This window comes from Rana temporaria, chromosome 8, assembly GCF_905171775.1.
Source record: "Rana temporaria chromosome 8, aRanTem1.1, whole genome shotgun sequence".
NCBI lineage: Eukaryota > Metazoa > Chordata > Amphibia > Anura > Ranidae > Rana > Rana temporaria.
In genome coordinates this window covers 17,481,855-17,497,288 of record NC_053496.1, presented here as the reverse complement: position 1 = coordinate 17,497,288, position 15,434 = coordinate 17,481,855, and the positions used below count along the sequence as shown (strand labels likewise).

At 50.6% G+C, this 15,434-nt stretch overlaps 1 protein-coding gene across 1 annotated transcript in view; it reads right to left on the bottom strand.

Annotated features, from left to right (window-relative positions):
- The window catches only part of ZRANB1 (zinc finger RANBP2-type containing 1), a 106,974-nt gene extending 93,833 nt beyond the window's left edge, over positions 1 to 13,141 (bottom strand). The window contains exon 1 of the mRNA XM_040361353.1: positions 12,915 to 13,141. The gene's annotated coding sequence lies outside the window, so the exon portion shown is untranslated. The remainder of the gene's footprint in view (positions 1 to 12,914) is intronic.
- Between the last annotated feature and the right edge of the window lie 2,293 nt (positions 13,142 to 15,434).

Genomic DNA, 15,434 nt, shown 5'->3' with positions numbered 1-15,434 from the left:
AGGGGCATCCAAACGAAGTAATTTTTTTTCAGGAATTTTCCTTCTAGGTTGGGGGTGCGCGCTATACGCCGGGGCGCGTTATAGCAAGATAAATACGGTAAATAAAATCTACAAAAATAAGCACCTTTAAACAAAGTATCTAAACCAGGGGTGCCCAACCAGTGGCCCGGGGGCCACATGTGGCCCGCAGAGCACTCTGATGTGGCCCGCAACCTCCTGCTCTGGCTTAGAATAGAACACCGTTTTAAAGGTCAGTTTATTAACAAAATCACAGTGTATATATGGGCATATCTGTATTGCAGTGGTTACTGGGCTGCTTTCAAACTGATCCACAGGTGCAGAGCGGGTTACCTGCGGGTTACTTGCAATGAGCCATAGACTTCTGTTATTACCTGCGAGTTTGGTGAGCTTTCTGAAAGTGCACCACACCTACAGAATATAATAGAAGTCTAATGCAAAGTACAGGGAAGCCAAAAGGTACAATGCGTTGGTAAACTGCAGCGCATCTGTGTGAAAGCAGCCTTGGGCCCCTTTCACGCAGTCAGTCGGACCCAATTGGACCCTCCATTCACCGCTAAGGAGTGGCAGATGTAAACCGACTTGTGCCTACCTCCAATCTGATCCGCAAAAAAAAAAAAAAATAGTGGGCTGCATCCGTGTCTGCTCTTCATATGCAGAGCAGACATGGACCTGCCATCCGCCTGCTGCGCTCATTGTGGCTCCGGTTACCAAGTCGCTTAAGTGGCCCTCGCACTTCAAAAGGTTGGACACCCCTGATCTAAACCCATATGCCTGAACAGGGCTCAGCACATCGAGAGCCCCCGCTATGTACAGAATTTATGGAACCTCTGCAGTGTGATGTTACCTGTTGCCAGCCATGGTGCAAATGTCTCAAAGATAGGGGTGCAACGGATCGTCATTAATCCGTGATCCGAAGGGTCAACATCCGTGGATCGGCACACCACATGTTTTTTGATCCGTTGCACCCCTACATAAACAAATCATATTCAGGTTTGATTGAATCAGTTCTGATATCGCCGTTTTACTAACCTGACAGCCTATTATTCCAAAAAGGAAACCTTCATCTGTTTGCAATTAAAGATTCTAACTACCAGCAAAAATAAGTCCTTACATTTAAAGAACACCTCTCATTTCCGATCTATCGTGGCAGCGCCCGTTAGCGGGCATCTACTCACCTGCTGTCGCCACGTCCCTCACCTTGTTGTGTCACTGCCACATCACCAGCCGTCCCATTAAAGTGAATGAGACTTGGTGAGTCAAAAGCAGGTCAGAGGAGCTGCTGCAGAACAGAGATGACAGTTGCTCTTTAACAGGTTCCCGTCTTCACTATACCTGAATAACCGCTACAGTGCAGACATTGCCGGGAGGCCGTCAATAGACGTCCTCCCCTTTGCACGCTCCCTGTGCGCGCGCTGTGATCACTTCATCTGTGCCTGCCAATGCATATCAGTGCCACCTACCAGTGCCACCAACCAGTGGTGGAGAAAAATTACCTGTTTGCTAAAATTTTATAACAAAATATACAACTTTTTTTTTTTTTTTTTTTTTTTTTTACAAAATCGATCTTTTTTCATTTTTTTCTTTTTTTTTTTTTAACAAAAATTTAAAAACCGCAGAGGTGATCAAATACCACCAAAAGAAGGTTCTATTTGTGGGGGGGGGGAATGTAAGCAGTAAGCAAGTGGTTAAAAATGTGATTTAAATCCACCCTGAGCATAGTTCAAGCAGTATATTTATTTATTTCAGGTACTTCTATAGTGCTGTCAATTTACACAGCGCTTTACATGTACATTCACATCAGTCTCTGCCCTCAAGGCGCCTACAACCCAAGGTCCCCAACTCACATTCACACATACTAGGGCCAAATTAGACAGGAGCCAATTAAAGGAGTTCCACCCTTTTTTTTCCCCCCTTTCCCCAAAAAATAAATAAAATAAAATAAATGTATACTCACCTGAAAGGGCGGTTGCTATGCGCAAGTAGCTCTTCTGCCTCGTCCTCCGTCGCGGTGTCTTCTGGTGAATGAGCCGCGCTGCCTTCTGGGAACTGTGTGTATCCCAGGAGGCAGCCGCCCATTCATACAGCGCCACGCCAGTCACGCATGCGCTTCACTGCCCGTTTCCCTTAGTAAGGATGGAGGCGCCAGGACCGAGCGATTACGTCGGGGGATAGACATCACGGGCGACTAGGACAGGTGCGTGTCCTTAGTAGCTGCTGACTTTAAAAAATAGCTTTTTTTCCGTTCCACCACCTCTGGCTCAGACCCTTTGGTGCCTGCTCACCACAATCACTTGTAAACATAGAAGTCTGGTTTCTGTGTGTGTAACCCCCCCCTGAACTCTGCATGTAATGCAATCCTGGTATTTAATGCACCTTTAAAACCCTCCTACGGTTTGTGAATCTGCTTTAACCAATGTCTTTGGAGAATGGGATGGAGACCGGAGTATCCGGAGGCAACCCACGCAGGGGGAGAACATGCAAACTCTCCAAGCAGGTAGCCAGATTCAAACCAGTGACCCTTTTGCTGCTAGGTGAAAGTGCCAACGGCTACACCATTGTGATGCCCTACAGGGGCAACTTCTTAAACAGCCGCCCACACAAATTCTTATACTGCCAGAGTTTTCCTCTTGTCAGACTGATAGATTAGAATGGGGTGCAATTGGTTTCCATCAGGATGACATTCACCAACTCAGAAGTAAACTCAGATTTCAGGTCAAGCAAATAGACCACAATGAACAAAACAACAATGTGTTGTGTGTCTGAATAGGTCACAGCATGAGAGAACGCAGCACAATCTATTCTCAATGATCAGACTGGGTGGAATCTACAGAATACCAGTAACACTGGCAGAGCCCCTGCCGGGACTTCTCTCCTCCATCAGAGCCATGACATCTCTACAGATACTTGTAAAGACAATGGAAGTGCTTAGACAAGCCTGGCTGCTGAAAAGTCCCATCTACTCTGCATGGCAGTCATGCGTTTTGTGTGCATGAAGTACATTCTGGCATTAAAAGTACATTTTACATGTTTTATGTGTGTCAATTAAAACATATTTTAAACTCTAATAATTCTTTGTTTTGCCATATACAATACAAGCCTTGCATCTGAACACCAGGCAGATCTTAAAAGCAGAAATATATGCACTTATGCAATCATTTAAATGCACTTTAAATCCAACCACATAAGTACATGAGCTTGTCTTGTGATAAGCCCAGAGTAATTGACTGTTCGGCAACATTTGGCCTAAGAGCAGGAGAGCCAGCATTCAGTACCAATCAGGCCCTGCAGTAATGCACATGTAATGACAGTGAACTCCCAGATAGAAGAAAGCACAATGATGACATCACTGCTCAATCATAAGGTGCAGCGTGTTCAGACAGACAGCGTCCCTGCTGTAATTAAAGCAGAGCGCCACCCAAAATGGGAAGTGCCGTTGGTTTGCCTCTCCCTGCTGCCACATTTGGCACCTGTCGGGGGGGGGGGGGGGGGGGAAGCGAGTACCCAATTTTGACAGGTACCCGCTCCCAAGTCAGGCTCATTTCGCTGCAGCAAAGTCTCGCAGAAGCATACCAACTCATTATGTGGCACTTACCCGAGAAGTCTTGTCCACCGCCATGTCCCCTCGGAGCTTCTTGTTATCGCCGCTCCGGCGCCGTTATTGGCCAGATCGGCGATGGCGTCACTCCTGCACGGGACCGGCAGATCCCCGCACATGCGCAGGAATACGTCATTAACCCTGTTATGCCATTCACAAAAACACAGCACGCTCAGTGCGCCTGCGACGTAGACATCGGTGCATTACTTACTGCAAATATCTCCTTTTAAGCGGAAGTAAACCCATCTATTTGATAGTTTAAAAAAACAGTTATCATTCCCGGCATGCCGGAAATGCTAGGTGTCACATTTGCTTGTGCTCTCAACCAAACTGTCAAACCATCCAATGGCTGGTTTCATAACTGATCACATGTGCAGCATCGTGGCAGTTGCAGATTAAACAGAGGCCAAGATGGCAGCTTCCTTGGCTGAAAATAGGAGGGTTTACTTCCACTTTAACCGTGTAGGTTAAGGAGATATTTCTTGCACCTACAGGCAAGCCTTAATCTAGGTTTACCTGTAGGTGAAAGGGGGGGGGGGGGGGGGGTTACAAACACTTTGATAGAATCTCTACATATCTGAAAAAGCAGTGTGTCTTCAGTGCTGTGGCACCCCGTGGGTGCATTTTGGAAACTGTTTGGGGACATTTTTCCTGCGGGTACAACAGCTCCACATTCAAATGATTGGGCTGCTGCACCCAAACAAATGCACCCACAGAGCCGCAGTAATGAGAGCCTAGTGCTTGCCATTTGTTGCTCTACACCAGGGCTGCCCAACCTTTTAAAGAGCAAGGGCCACTTAAGCAACTTGGTAACCAGTGAGCGGAGCGGGCAGATGAAAGATCCGTGTCCACTCTGTATATGCAGACACAGCCCACTCTATTCTATGGGCCCTTCAATCCAACCCATCCAGGCGGAAGGGGATGATCCCCTTTGTTTTTTTTTGCGGATCAGAGGTAGGTGGGTGTAAATGGACACAGGTCTGTTTACATCTGCCACTCCATAGAGGTGAATGGGGGATCTGATTGGGTCAGTCCGATTGCGTGAAAGGGGCACAAGGCAGCCTTCACATGGATGCACTGTGGTTTAGCCACACTGCGGGTGCACTTGTGGCTTTCCTGCGGGTGCACTTGTGGCTTTCCTGCGGGTGCACTTGTGGCTTTCCTGCGGGTTAGCTGTACTTTACTATAGAATTTCCTTATATCCTACAGGTGTGGTGCACTTTCTGAAAGCGCATCAAACCCGCAGGTAATAACATAAGTCAATGGCTCCATGAAGGTAACCTGCAGGTGCGCTGCACTTGGGGGATCAGTTTGAAAGCAGCACAGCAACCACTGGAGATATGCCTATACATACACTGATTTTAGTAATAAACTTAAAGAGGAAGTAAACCCTGATGTTTCCCTGCAAAGGTAAAGCATATTGGGCTACTATGCATCACATAGTAGCCCATTATGTGTCACTTACCTGAAACCGAATCCTGTGATGTCCCCGATTTCCTCACTGGCTGGAAGCGTCCATTCTTCACCCCCTCTTCCTTCCGAGGCAGTCACGGCATGACCCCCGCCCAGCTTGAAAACGGCACAGCATGCTCTTTCTAGAGTGCGCATGCGGCGAATACACCGGTGCATGCGCGGAAGATATCGCCATACAGGGAACTGTAAATATCTCCTACACCGTGTAGATTTAAGAGATATTTCCAGCACCTACAGGCAAGCCTTAATCTAAGCTTACCTGTAGGTGAAAGTGGTCTGTAAGGGTTTATAACCCCTTTACCAGTCTTCCATTCAAGTATCGCCAGTTTTTGCTGTCCCAGCTAGAGTGCATTTGGCATCACTCCGCCTGCGACAGGAGGCAGCGCTTATGCGGCTCTGCTAGTTTCCTCTACCCCTGGCTTCATTCACAACACTGATGCTCTGGGATGGCAACCTGCGATCTGTGCTTGCCAACCCACAACAAGAGGTCACGGGCCACATCAGAGGGCTCCGCAGGTCACATGTGGCCCCGGGGGCACTGGTTTGGCACCCTAGCGCTAGATCTAGATGTTATGCTATGATCCTATTTTTAGCGGTCTGCTTGAGCGGGCTTAATATACATTAAAAAAATAAAAATAAACTATTTGAGTCATTGGCTTTACTCAACATTCCAAAACATGACCTACGTCATTAAAAGACACGAGTGCCCTTATTAAAATTAAAAATAAAACCACATACTCCTCAGTAGAGGGCTGAGTCAGATTTATTAGAAGCACCCCAACGATCAACATCTATAAAATAAAAGGCTTAAAAGCCTTCCCATGTAAAAATGTCAAAAATGTAATTATGGGTCAAGTAAACAGACCACAATGAGCAAAAAAAACAATGAGTTATGCGTCTGTATCATGTGTCACAACACAGGGGCCGACGCCGAGGTCACGCTGCACAATCCATTCTCTCATTCTTTCGTACAATGGTCAGACTGGGTGGAAACTGCAGAACATACTATGTTGACAACTGCCCATCCCCCCTTTAATTGGCCTGTCAACACAGAGCCTAGTGACAGCAAATTCTGCACAAGCTTGCTGGTCACACAAAGAAAAATTCCCATAAAGGTCCATATAAAAAAAAAAAAAAAAAAAAAAAATCTCCAAACTGCTGGAAGTGACGGAAACCCAAAACTATGCGCCAAGATTTCCAGGTGCCATTGTAATCCCTGCTGTAGGTGACTGTCCCATTAGCTCACATATAAAGCATGACACTCGCCTCATCATACGGGCTGGAATTGTGTACACATTGCATCAGGATTCCACTAGAGATGAACTTCTACACAATTTATAAAGAAGGCGACCTTTACACCAGGCCACTCGCAGCCCAGAGGAGCAATGCCTGGTGATCTCATGGGAAACCCTGGGCTCCGATAACAGCCACACCTGCCGTATGGAAAGGCGTTTAGAAGTGGCCTGTGCGCCAACGTCTCGTTCACACAGGAGGCAAAGGTTTGCGGACAGGATCAGATAGCGGCGGGTCGTCAGCGGACATGTCACCGCTGAAATGTGCCGCTCCATAGGAGGGTCCGATCACGTCCACCTTAAAAACTGACAGACGGACCTGATTGGACAGACTGAGAAAGGGCCCCAACTCCTAAATCCTGCTATGAAACACCTCCTCCCCAAGTCATCATGCATTGTAATGGATCAAAGTCAGTTTCCATGTGCCAAGCTACCTTCCTTCCCTGGGGAACGGGCACGCAATATCCTCCTGGGCACCTTCACCACCCCCTGAGATCTTCTGCTTCAGGGGGCCCATGACAGAGTGCCCAGCCACTGGATGCATCACCTCCACCAATAAAAAGTGTCCACAATACAACGGTATTTTTTTTTGTCGTTCATACCAGTGGTTAGAGGGGTGGATGGGAAGGTAGGTTACTAATAATTTGGGGTCCCATCCCTAACCCATCGTGTTAGGCCATGTTTAAAGATTTTACCGGGGGGGGGGGGGATTTACCCACCTAATGCCTAGTATACACTACGAAAAAAAAAATCAGGCATTAAATCATTCCACAAGGTGCATATCATGATGTAACCGAAACATGATACCAACTCGTATTAATGCTCGAGAACGACAATGGCAAATATAGATACCTACTAGCCAGGTCTTGTGGGTCGCTCTTTGCTACTGGGGCCAGATGTGGCTCTTTGCTCACCTTTATCTAGCCCTTGAGGCATTATTCCTCCCACCGGCAACAACCAACGGGACACACGCTTCCTCCCACCGGCAACCACACGCTTCCTCCCACCGGCAACCACCGACGGGACACCCGCTTCCTTCCACCGGCAACCACCGACGGGACACCCGCTTCCTTCCACCGGCAACCACCGACGGGACACCCGCTTCCTTCCACCGGCAACCACCGACGGGACACCCGCTTCCTTCCACCGGCAACCACCGACGGGACACACGCTTCCTTCCACCGGCAACCACCGACGGGACACACGCTTCCTTCCACCGGCAACCACCGACGGGACACACGCTTCCTTCCACCGGCAACCACCGACGGGACACACGCTTCCTTCCACCGGCAACCACCGACGGGACACACGCTTCCTTCCACCGGCAACCACCGACGGGACACACGCTTCCTTCCACCGGCAACCACCGACGGGACACCCGCTTCCTTCCACCGGCAACCACCGACGGGACACCCGCTTCCTTCCACCGGCAACCACCGACGGGACACACGCTTCCTTCCACCGGCAACCACCGACGGGACACACGCTTCCTTCCACCGGCAACCACCGACGGGACACACGCTTCCTTCCACCGGCAACCGTATTAATGCTCGAGAACGACAATGGCAAATATAGATACCTACTAGCCAGGTCTTGTGGGTCGCTCTTTGCTACTGGGGCCAGATGTGGCTCTTTGCTCACCTTTATCTAGCCCTTGAGGCATTATTCCTCCCACCGGCAACAACCAACGGGACACACGCTTCCTCCCACCGGCAACCACACGCTTCCTCCCACCGGCAACCACCGACGGGACACCCGCTTCCTTCCACCGGCAACCACCGACGGGACACCCGCTTCCTTCCACCGGCAACCACCGACGGGACACCCGCTTCCTTCCACCGGCAACCACCGACGGGACACACGCTTCCTTCCACCGGCAACCACCGACGGGACACACGCTTCCTTCCACCGGCAACCACCGACGGGACACACGCTTCCTTCCACCAGCAACCACCGACGGGACACACGCTTCCTTCCACCGGCAACCACCGACGGGACACACGCTTCCTTCCACCGGCAACCACCGACGGGACACCCGCTTCCTTCCACCGGCAACCACCGACGGGACACACGCTTCCTTCCACCGGCAACCACCGACGGGACACACGCTTCCTTCCACCGGCAACCACCGACGGGACACACGCTTCCTTCCACCAGCAACCACCGACGGGACACACGCTTCCTTCCACCAGCAACCACCGACGGGACACACACTTCCACCAGCAACCACCGACGGGACACACACTTCCACCAGCAACCACCGACGGGACACACACTTCCACCAGCAACCACCGACGGGACACACACTTCCACCAGCAACCACCGACGGGACAACACTTCCACCAGCAACCACCAACGGGACAACACTTCCACCAGCAACCACCAACGGGACAACACTTCCACCAGCAACCACCAACGGGACAACACTTCCACCAGCAACCACCAACGGGACAACACTTCCACCAGCAACGGGACACACTTCCACCAGCAACCACCAACGGGACACACTTCCACCAGCAACAACCAACGGGACACACTTCCACCGACACCCAAAAAAAAAAAAAAGGGCACCATTCCTAAGGGTTCTTTCACACAGGCTGTCCAATCAGGTCCACCTGTCAGTTTTTTAGGCAGACCTGATTGGACCCCCCGCTGAGCAAGGAGATTCTGTTCCACAGAGGCACCCGTGTGAAAAGGGACTAATACGCAAGACTGGGCATTGCTTACATTCACTGGGCACAGTCCGGCCCTCCTAAAGTCCAAACAGTAAACTGGCCATTAGTTTAAAAAGTTTGGAGACCCCCGTTCTATTTGATTATTTCTGTGCGATCCCTCTAAACATTACACGTTGTGTTCAATTACGATAAACATTTTCTAGCTTGCACCTTTGTCTGAACCGTGAGAATTGGTTGTAGAAAGCACTATGCCAACAGATAACCGTCCAGTCGTTCCTCATACAGAACATTTTCACATGATTTTCTTATTGTGTGTCCGGGACCCTCACTGGTGCCGTTTCCACTGCAGTGACTGCGGATTCAGATTTGAAGGTCATCTTCTGCCATGGCGGTCCCCTAATAACTCCTTGTGAAGACTCGCTCCCCCTGGAGAACCCCGTTGCCGGACAGCCAATAAAAAGGGAAAAAAGGATCCACATCACACAGGCTGTAATGTGGACACCCGGGGGAAGGACCCCAACTGGGAGAAAACACAAGAGGCGGATTGAGACCTGAAAGTCACATGACTGTAGGTTTAGGCAAGTAAAGAAGCGTGTTTGGATTTAGGGATCGTTTTATTTTTTATTCCAGCGATCAGCTACAGGGTAGGAGGAGGAAAGGGTTTGACTGGAGTCGGGCTTTAAGTTGTAGTATACATAAGACCTAATTATAAGAGAAATAAGGAGACTGGCATTGCTGGTCTTATTCTGAAAATGCTAGTGCCTGGCCGTCTACAGTTGGTTAAAAAGATCGATGGCCTCAGTGGGAGCTTATCTGAGAGGCAGAAATTTCTTATTAATCATGGAACCCCCTAGAGGTCCCATGGCAACCTCTCTGGAGGTGAACCCCCTTAGAGGTCCCGCGGCAACCCTGGCAGAGAGAACCCCCCCTAGAGGTCCCCGCGGCAACCCTGGCTGAGAGAACCCCCTACAGGTCCCGCGGCAACCCTGGCAGAGAGAAGCCCCTAGAGGTCCCGCGGCAACCCTGGCAGAGAGAAGCCCCTAGAGGTCCCGCGGCAACCCTGGCAGAGAGAAGCCCCTAGAGGTCCCGCGGCAACCCTGGCAGAGAGAAGCCCCTAGAGGTCCCGCGGCAACCCTGGCAGAGAGAAGCCCCTAGAGGTCCCGCGGCAACCCTGGCAGAGAGAAGCCCCTAGAGGTCCCGCGGCAACCCTGGCAGAGAGAAGCCCCTAGAGGTCCCGCGGCAACCCTGGCAGAGAGAAGCCCCTAGAGGTCCCACGGCAACCCTGGCTGACGTGAAACCCCTAGAGGTCCCACGGCAACCCTGGCTGACGTGAACCCCCTAGAGGTCCCACGGCAACCATGGCTGACGTGAACCCCCTAGAGGTCCCACGGCAACCCTGGCTGACGTGAACCCCCTAGAGGTCCCACAGCAACCCTGGCTGACGTGAACCCCCTAGCGGTCCCACGGCAACCCTGGCTGACGTGAACCCCCTAGCGGTTCCACGGCAACCCTGGCTGACGTGAACCCCCCTAGAGGTCCCACGGCAACCCTGGCTCAGAGAAGCCCCTAGAGGTCCCGCGGCAACCCTGGCAGAGAGAAGCCCCTAGAGGTCCCGCGGCAACCCTGGCAGAGAGAAGCCCCTAGAGGTCCCGCGGCAACCCTGGCAGAGAGAAGCCCCTAGAGGTCCCGCGGCAACCCTGGCAGAGAGAAGCCCCTAGAGGTCCCGCGGCAACCCTGGCAGAGAGAAGCCCCTAGAGGTCCCGCGGCAACCCTGGCAGAGAGAAGCCCCTAGAGGTCCCGCGGCAACCCTGGCAGAGAGAAGCCCCTAGAGGTCCCGCGGCAACCCTGGCAGAGAGAAGCCCCTAGAGGTCCCGCGGCAACCCTGGCAGAGAGAAGCCCCTAGAGGTCCCGCGGCAACCCTGGCAGAGAGAAGCCCCTAGAGGTCCCGCGGCAACCCTGGCAGAGAGAAGCCCCTAGAGGTCCCGCGGCAACCCTGGCAGAGAGAAGCCCCTAGAGGTCCCGCGGCAACCCTGGCAGAGAGAAGCCCCTAGAGGTCCCGCGGCAACCCTGGCAGAGAGAAGCCCCTAGAGGTCCCGCGGCAACCCTGGCAGAGAGAAGCCCCTAGAGGTCCCGCGGCAACCCTGGCAGAGAGAAGCCCCTAGAGGTCCCGCGGCAACCCTGGCTGAGAGAAGCCCCTAGAGGTCCCGCGGCAACCCTGGCAGAGAGAAGCCCCTAGAGGTCCCGCGGCAACCCTGGCAGAGAGAAGCCCCTAGAGGTCCCGCGGCAACCCTGGCCAAGAGAACCCCCTAGAGCAGGGATATGCAATTAGCGGACCTCCAGATGTTGCAAAACTACAAGTCCCATCATGCCTCTGGGTGTCATGCTCGTGGCTGTCAGAGTCTTGCTATGCCTCATGGGATTTGTAGTTCTGCAACAGCTGGAGGTCCGCTAATTGCATATCCCCGCCCTAGAGGTCCCGCGGCAACCCTGGCTGAGAGAACCTCCTAGCGGTCCCACGGCAACCCTGGCAGAGAGAACCCCCTAGCGGTCCCACGGCAACCCTGGCAGAGAGAACCCCCTAGAGGTCCCGCGGCAACCCTGGCAGAGAGAACCCCCTAGCGGTCCCGCGGCAACCCTGGCAGAGAGAACCCCCTAGCGGTCCCGCGGCAACCCTGGCAGAGAGAACCCCCTAGCGGTCCCGCGGCAACCCTGGCAGAGAGAACCCCCTAGCGGTCCCGCGGCAACCCTGGCCGAGAGAACCCCCTAGCCGCCCCGCGGCAACCCTGGCCGAGAGAACCCCCTAGCCGCCCCGCGGCAACCCTGGCCGAGAGAACCCCCTAGCCGCCCCGCGGCAACCCTGGCCGAGAGAACCCCCTAGCCGTCCCGCGGCAACCCTGGCCGAGAGAACCCCCTAGCCGTCCCGCGGCAACCCTGGCACAGAGCACCCCCTAGAGGTCCCGCGGCAACCTTGGCACAGAGCACCCCCTAGAGGTCCCGCGGCAACCCTGGCTCAGAAAACCCCCCTAGAGGTCCCGCGGCCACCTTGGCTCAGAGAACCCCCTAGAGGTCCCACGGCAACCCTGGCTCAGAGAACCCCCTAGAGGGTGACAGACTGATATACGACATGGACACATTAAGGTATAGAAGAAAAAAAAATTTGCTCTGTGCTGATTCGTTTTACCTGTGGTCATGTGATCATCACCTGCTAACAACCACCTGGAACATACCAGACGGGCGGCGAGCAACACCAGTATGCAAAACGCCAAATCAACATTTCATTAGAAACCGTCATCAGAGAGACAACCGACCGGACCTGAGCGGGAGAGCAACGCCGCCGGAATGTCACCCAACACACCAAATATTCATAACAACACCGTGTTTACATCCAACTACACCACACCCTCCCACTATGTATATATGTCTTACTAGAGCATGCAAATATATATATATATATTTATATATATATATATATATATATATATATTTATTTATTTTTTTTCCCACACACATTTACCCAGGTAATAATTTCCAAATGAGATATATGTGCACACATTTTATTATTAATAATAAAAAAATATATATCTAATTTATTTATTATTTTAAAAAGATTATTATTTTTTTTAGATTTTTTTTTTTTTTGTAAACACACACAGTGCTCCCCCCTTGTATACAATACATAACGAGCCCCCACAGGGTGTGAATTCCTTCCCTCCTCACACAGGAGGCCGGGGCCCCTGACACCGTAGGCCCGGGGGGCCCCCTCACACACCAGTCAGCCCCCTTCCCGTCAGGTGATGACAGGTGACCCCTCAGGTAGCCCCCCCCCTCTCCTCCAATATCCCGTAGTACGGTTCTCACCTGGCTCTATCCCGTGGCCGGCTCCCTTCCCCCGCTCATCTCCCCCGGGACCGGACTCCTCGGTGTCGCTCGTCCGGTCCCTCCCGCTCTGAGCCGCTCCGGTGTTCTCCAGCTCGGCTCGGTCCGGTTCTTTCCGTAATGGCGGCTCCGGAGACCGAAGCAAAATAAAGCAGACGGGAACTACGTGACGTCACTCTGCACCCGAGGCCGGCGGACCTTCACCATTGGCTGGGCGGGGGAGAGGCTGGCGCCCAATAGGAGCCGGTGTCTTAAGCGGCGGCGGCCAGGTGACGTCATGACAGCGGCAAAGACGGCAAAATAATAATAAAAAATAATAACAACAACAACAGATGAGGAGGATCCGGGAGTGGTGTCACTGCATTGTGTATACAGATCCCCATATACCCTGATCACATGTATATACCATCTATACACTGATATACAGCACTGGATCCCATATCTCTGATCTATACACTGATATACAGCACTGGATCCCATATCTCTGATCTATACACTTATATACAGCACTGGATCCCATATCTATGATCTATACACTGATATACAGCACTGGATTCTATATCTCTGATCTATACACTGATATACAGCACTGGATCTCATATCTCTGATCTATACACTGATATACAGCACTGGATTCCATATATCTGATCTATACACTGATATACAGCACTGGATCTCATATCTCTGATCTATACACTGATATACATCACTGGATCTCATATCTCTGATCTATACACTGATATACAGCACTGGATCCCATATATCTGATCTATACACTGATATACAGCACTGGATTCCATATCTATGATCTATACACTGATATACAACACTGGATCCCATATCCCTGATCTATACACTAATATACAGCACTGGATCCCATATCTCTGATCTATACACTGATATACAGCACTGGATTCTATATCTCTGATGTATACACTGATATACAGCACTGGATCTCATATCTCTGATCTATACACTGATATACAGCACTGGATTCTATATATCTGATCTATACACTGATATACAGCACTGGATTCCATATATCTGATCTATACACTGATATACAGCACTGGATTCTATATCTCTGATCTATACACTGATATACAGCACTGGATCCCATATATCTGATCTATACACTGATATACAGCACTGGATTCCATATATCTGATCTATACACTGATATACAGCACTGGATCTCATATCTCTGATCTATACACTGATATACATCACTGGATCCCATATATCTGATCTATACACTGATATACATCACTGGATCCCATATATCTGATCTATACACTGATATACAGCACTGGATTCCATATCTCCGATCTATACACTGATATACAGCACTGGATCCCATATGTCTGATCTATAAACTCATATGCAGCACTGGATCCCATATATCTGATCTATACACTGATATACAGCACTGGATCCCATATCTCTGAAATAAACACTGATATACAGCACTGGATCCTATATCTCTGATCTATACACTGATATACAGCACTGGATCATATATCTCTGATCTATACACTGATATACAGCACTGGATTCTCTATCTATGATCTATACACTGATATACAGCACTGGATCCCATATCTCTGATCTATACACTGATATGCAGCACTGGATCCCATATCTCTGATCTATACACTCATATACAGCACTGGATCCCATATCACTGAATAAGAAAAAGTAGGGCTGTGACTGATTAAAATTTTTGTGTTCGATTAATCGTTTTTTTTTTTAATCGATTAATCGACTAATTTCGATTAATTAACGCACATACAGATACAACTACTTTTAGCTGATCTCCTTGCATTGCAACTCTGCATTAGCCACTGGTAAATGTGGTGGGGGCAGTATGGGGGCAGATGTGTATATTACAGCATCTGCCCCCATGCTGTAATATACACATCTGCCCCCATGCTGTAATGTACACATCTGACCCCATGCTGTAATATACACATCTGCCCCCATACTGCAAGAATATACACATCTGCCCCCCATACTGCCCCCACCACATTTACCAGTGGCTAATGCAGAGTTGCAATGCAAGGAGATCAGCTAAAAGTAGTTGTGTGGCAGATGTGTACATTACAGCATGGGGGCAGATGTGTACATTACAGCATGGGGGCAGATGTGTACATTACAGCATGGGGGCAGATGTGTACATTACAGCATCTGCCTCCATGCTGTAATGTACACATCTGCCCCCATGCTTTAATATACACATCTGCCTCCCATACTGCAAGAATATACACATCTGCCCCCATGTGTACATTACAGCATGGGGGCAGATGTGTATATTCTTGCAGTATGGGGGCAGATGTGTACATTACAGCATGGGGGCAGATGTGTACATTACAGCATGGGGGCAGATGTGTACATTACAGCATGGGGGCAGATGTGTACATTACAGCATCTGCCTCCATGCTGTAATATACACATCTGCCCCCATGCTTTAATATACACATCTGCCTCCCATACTGCAAGAAT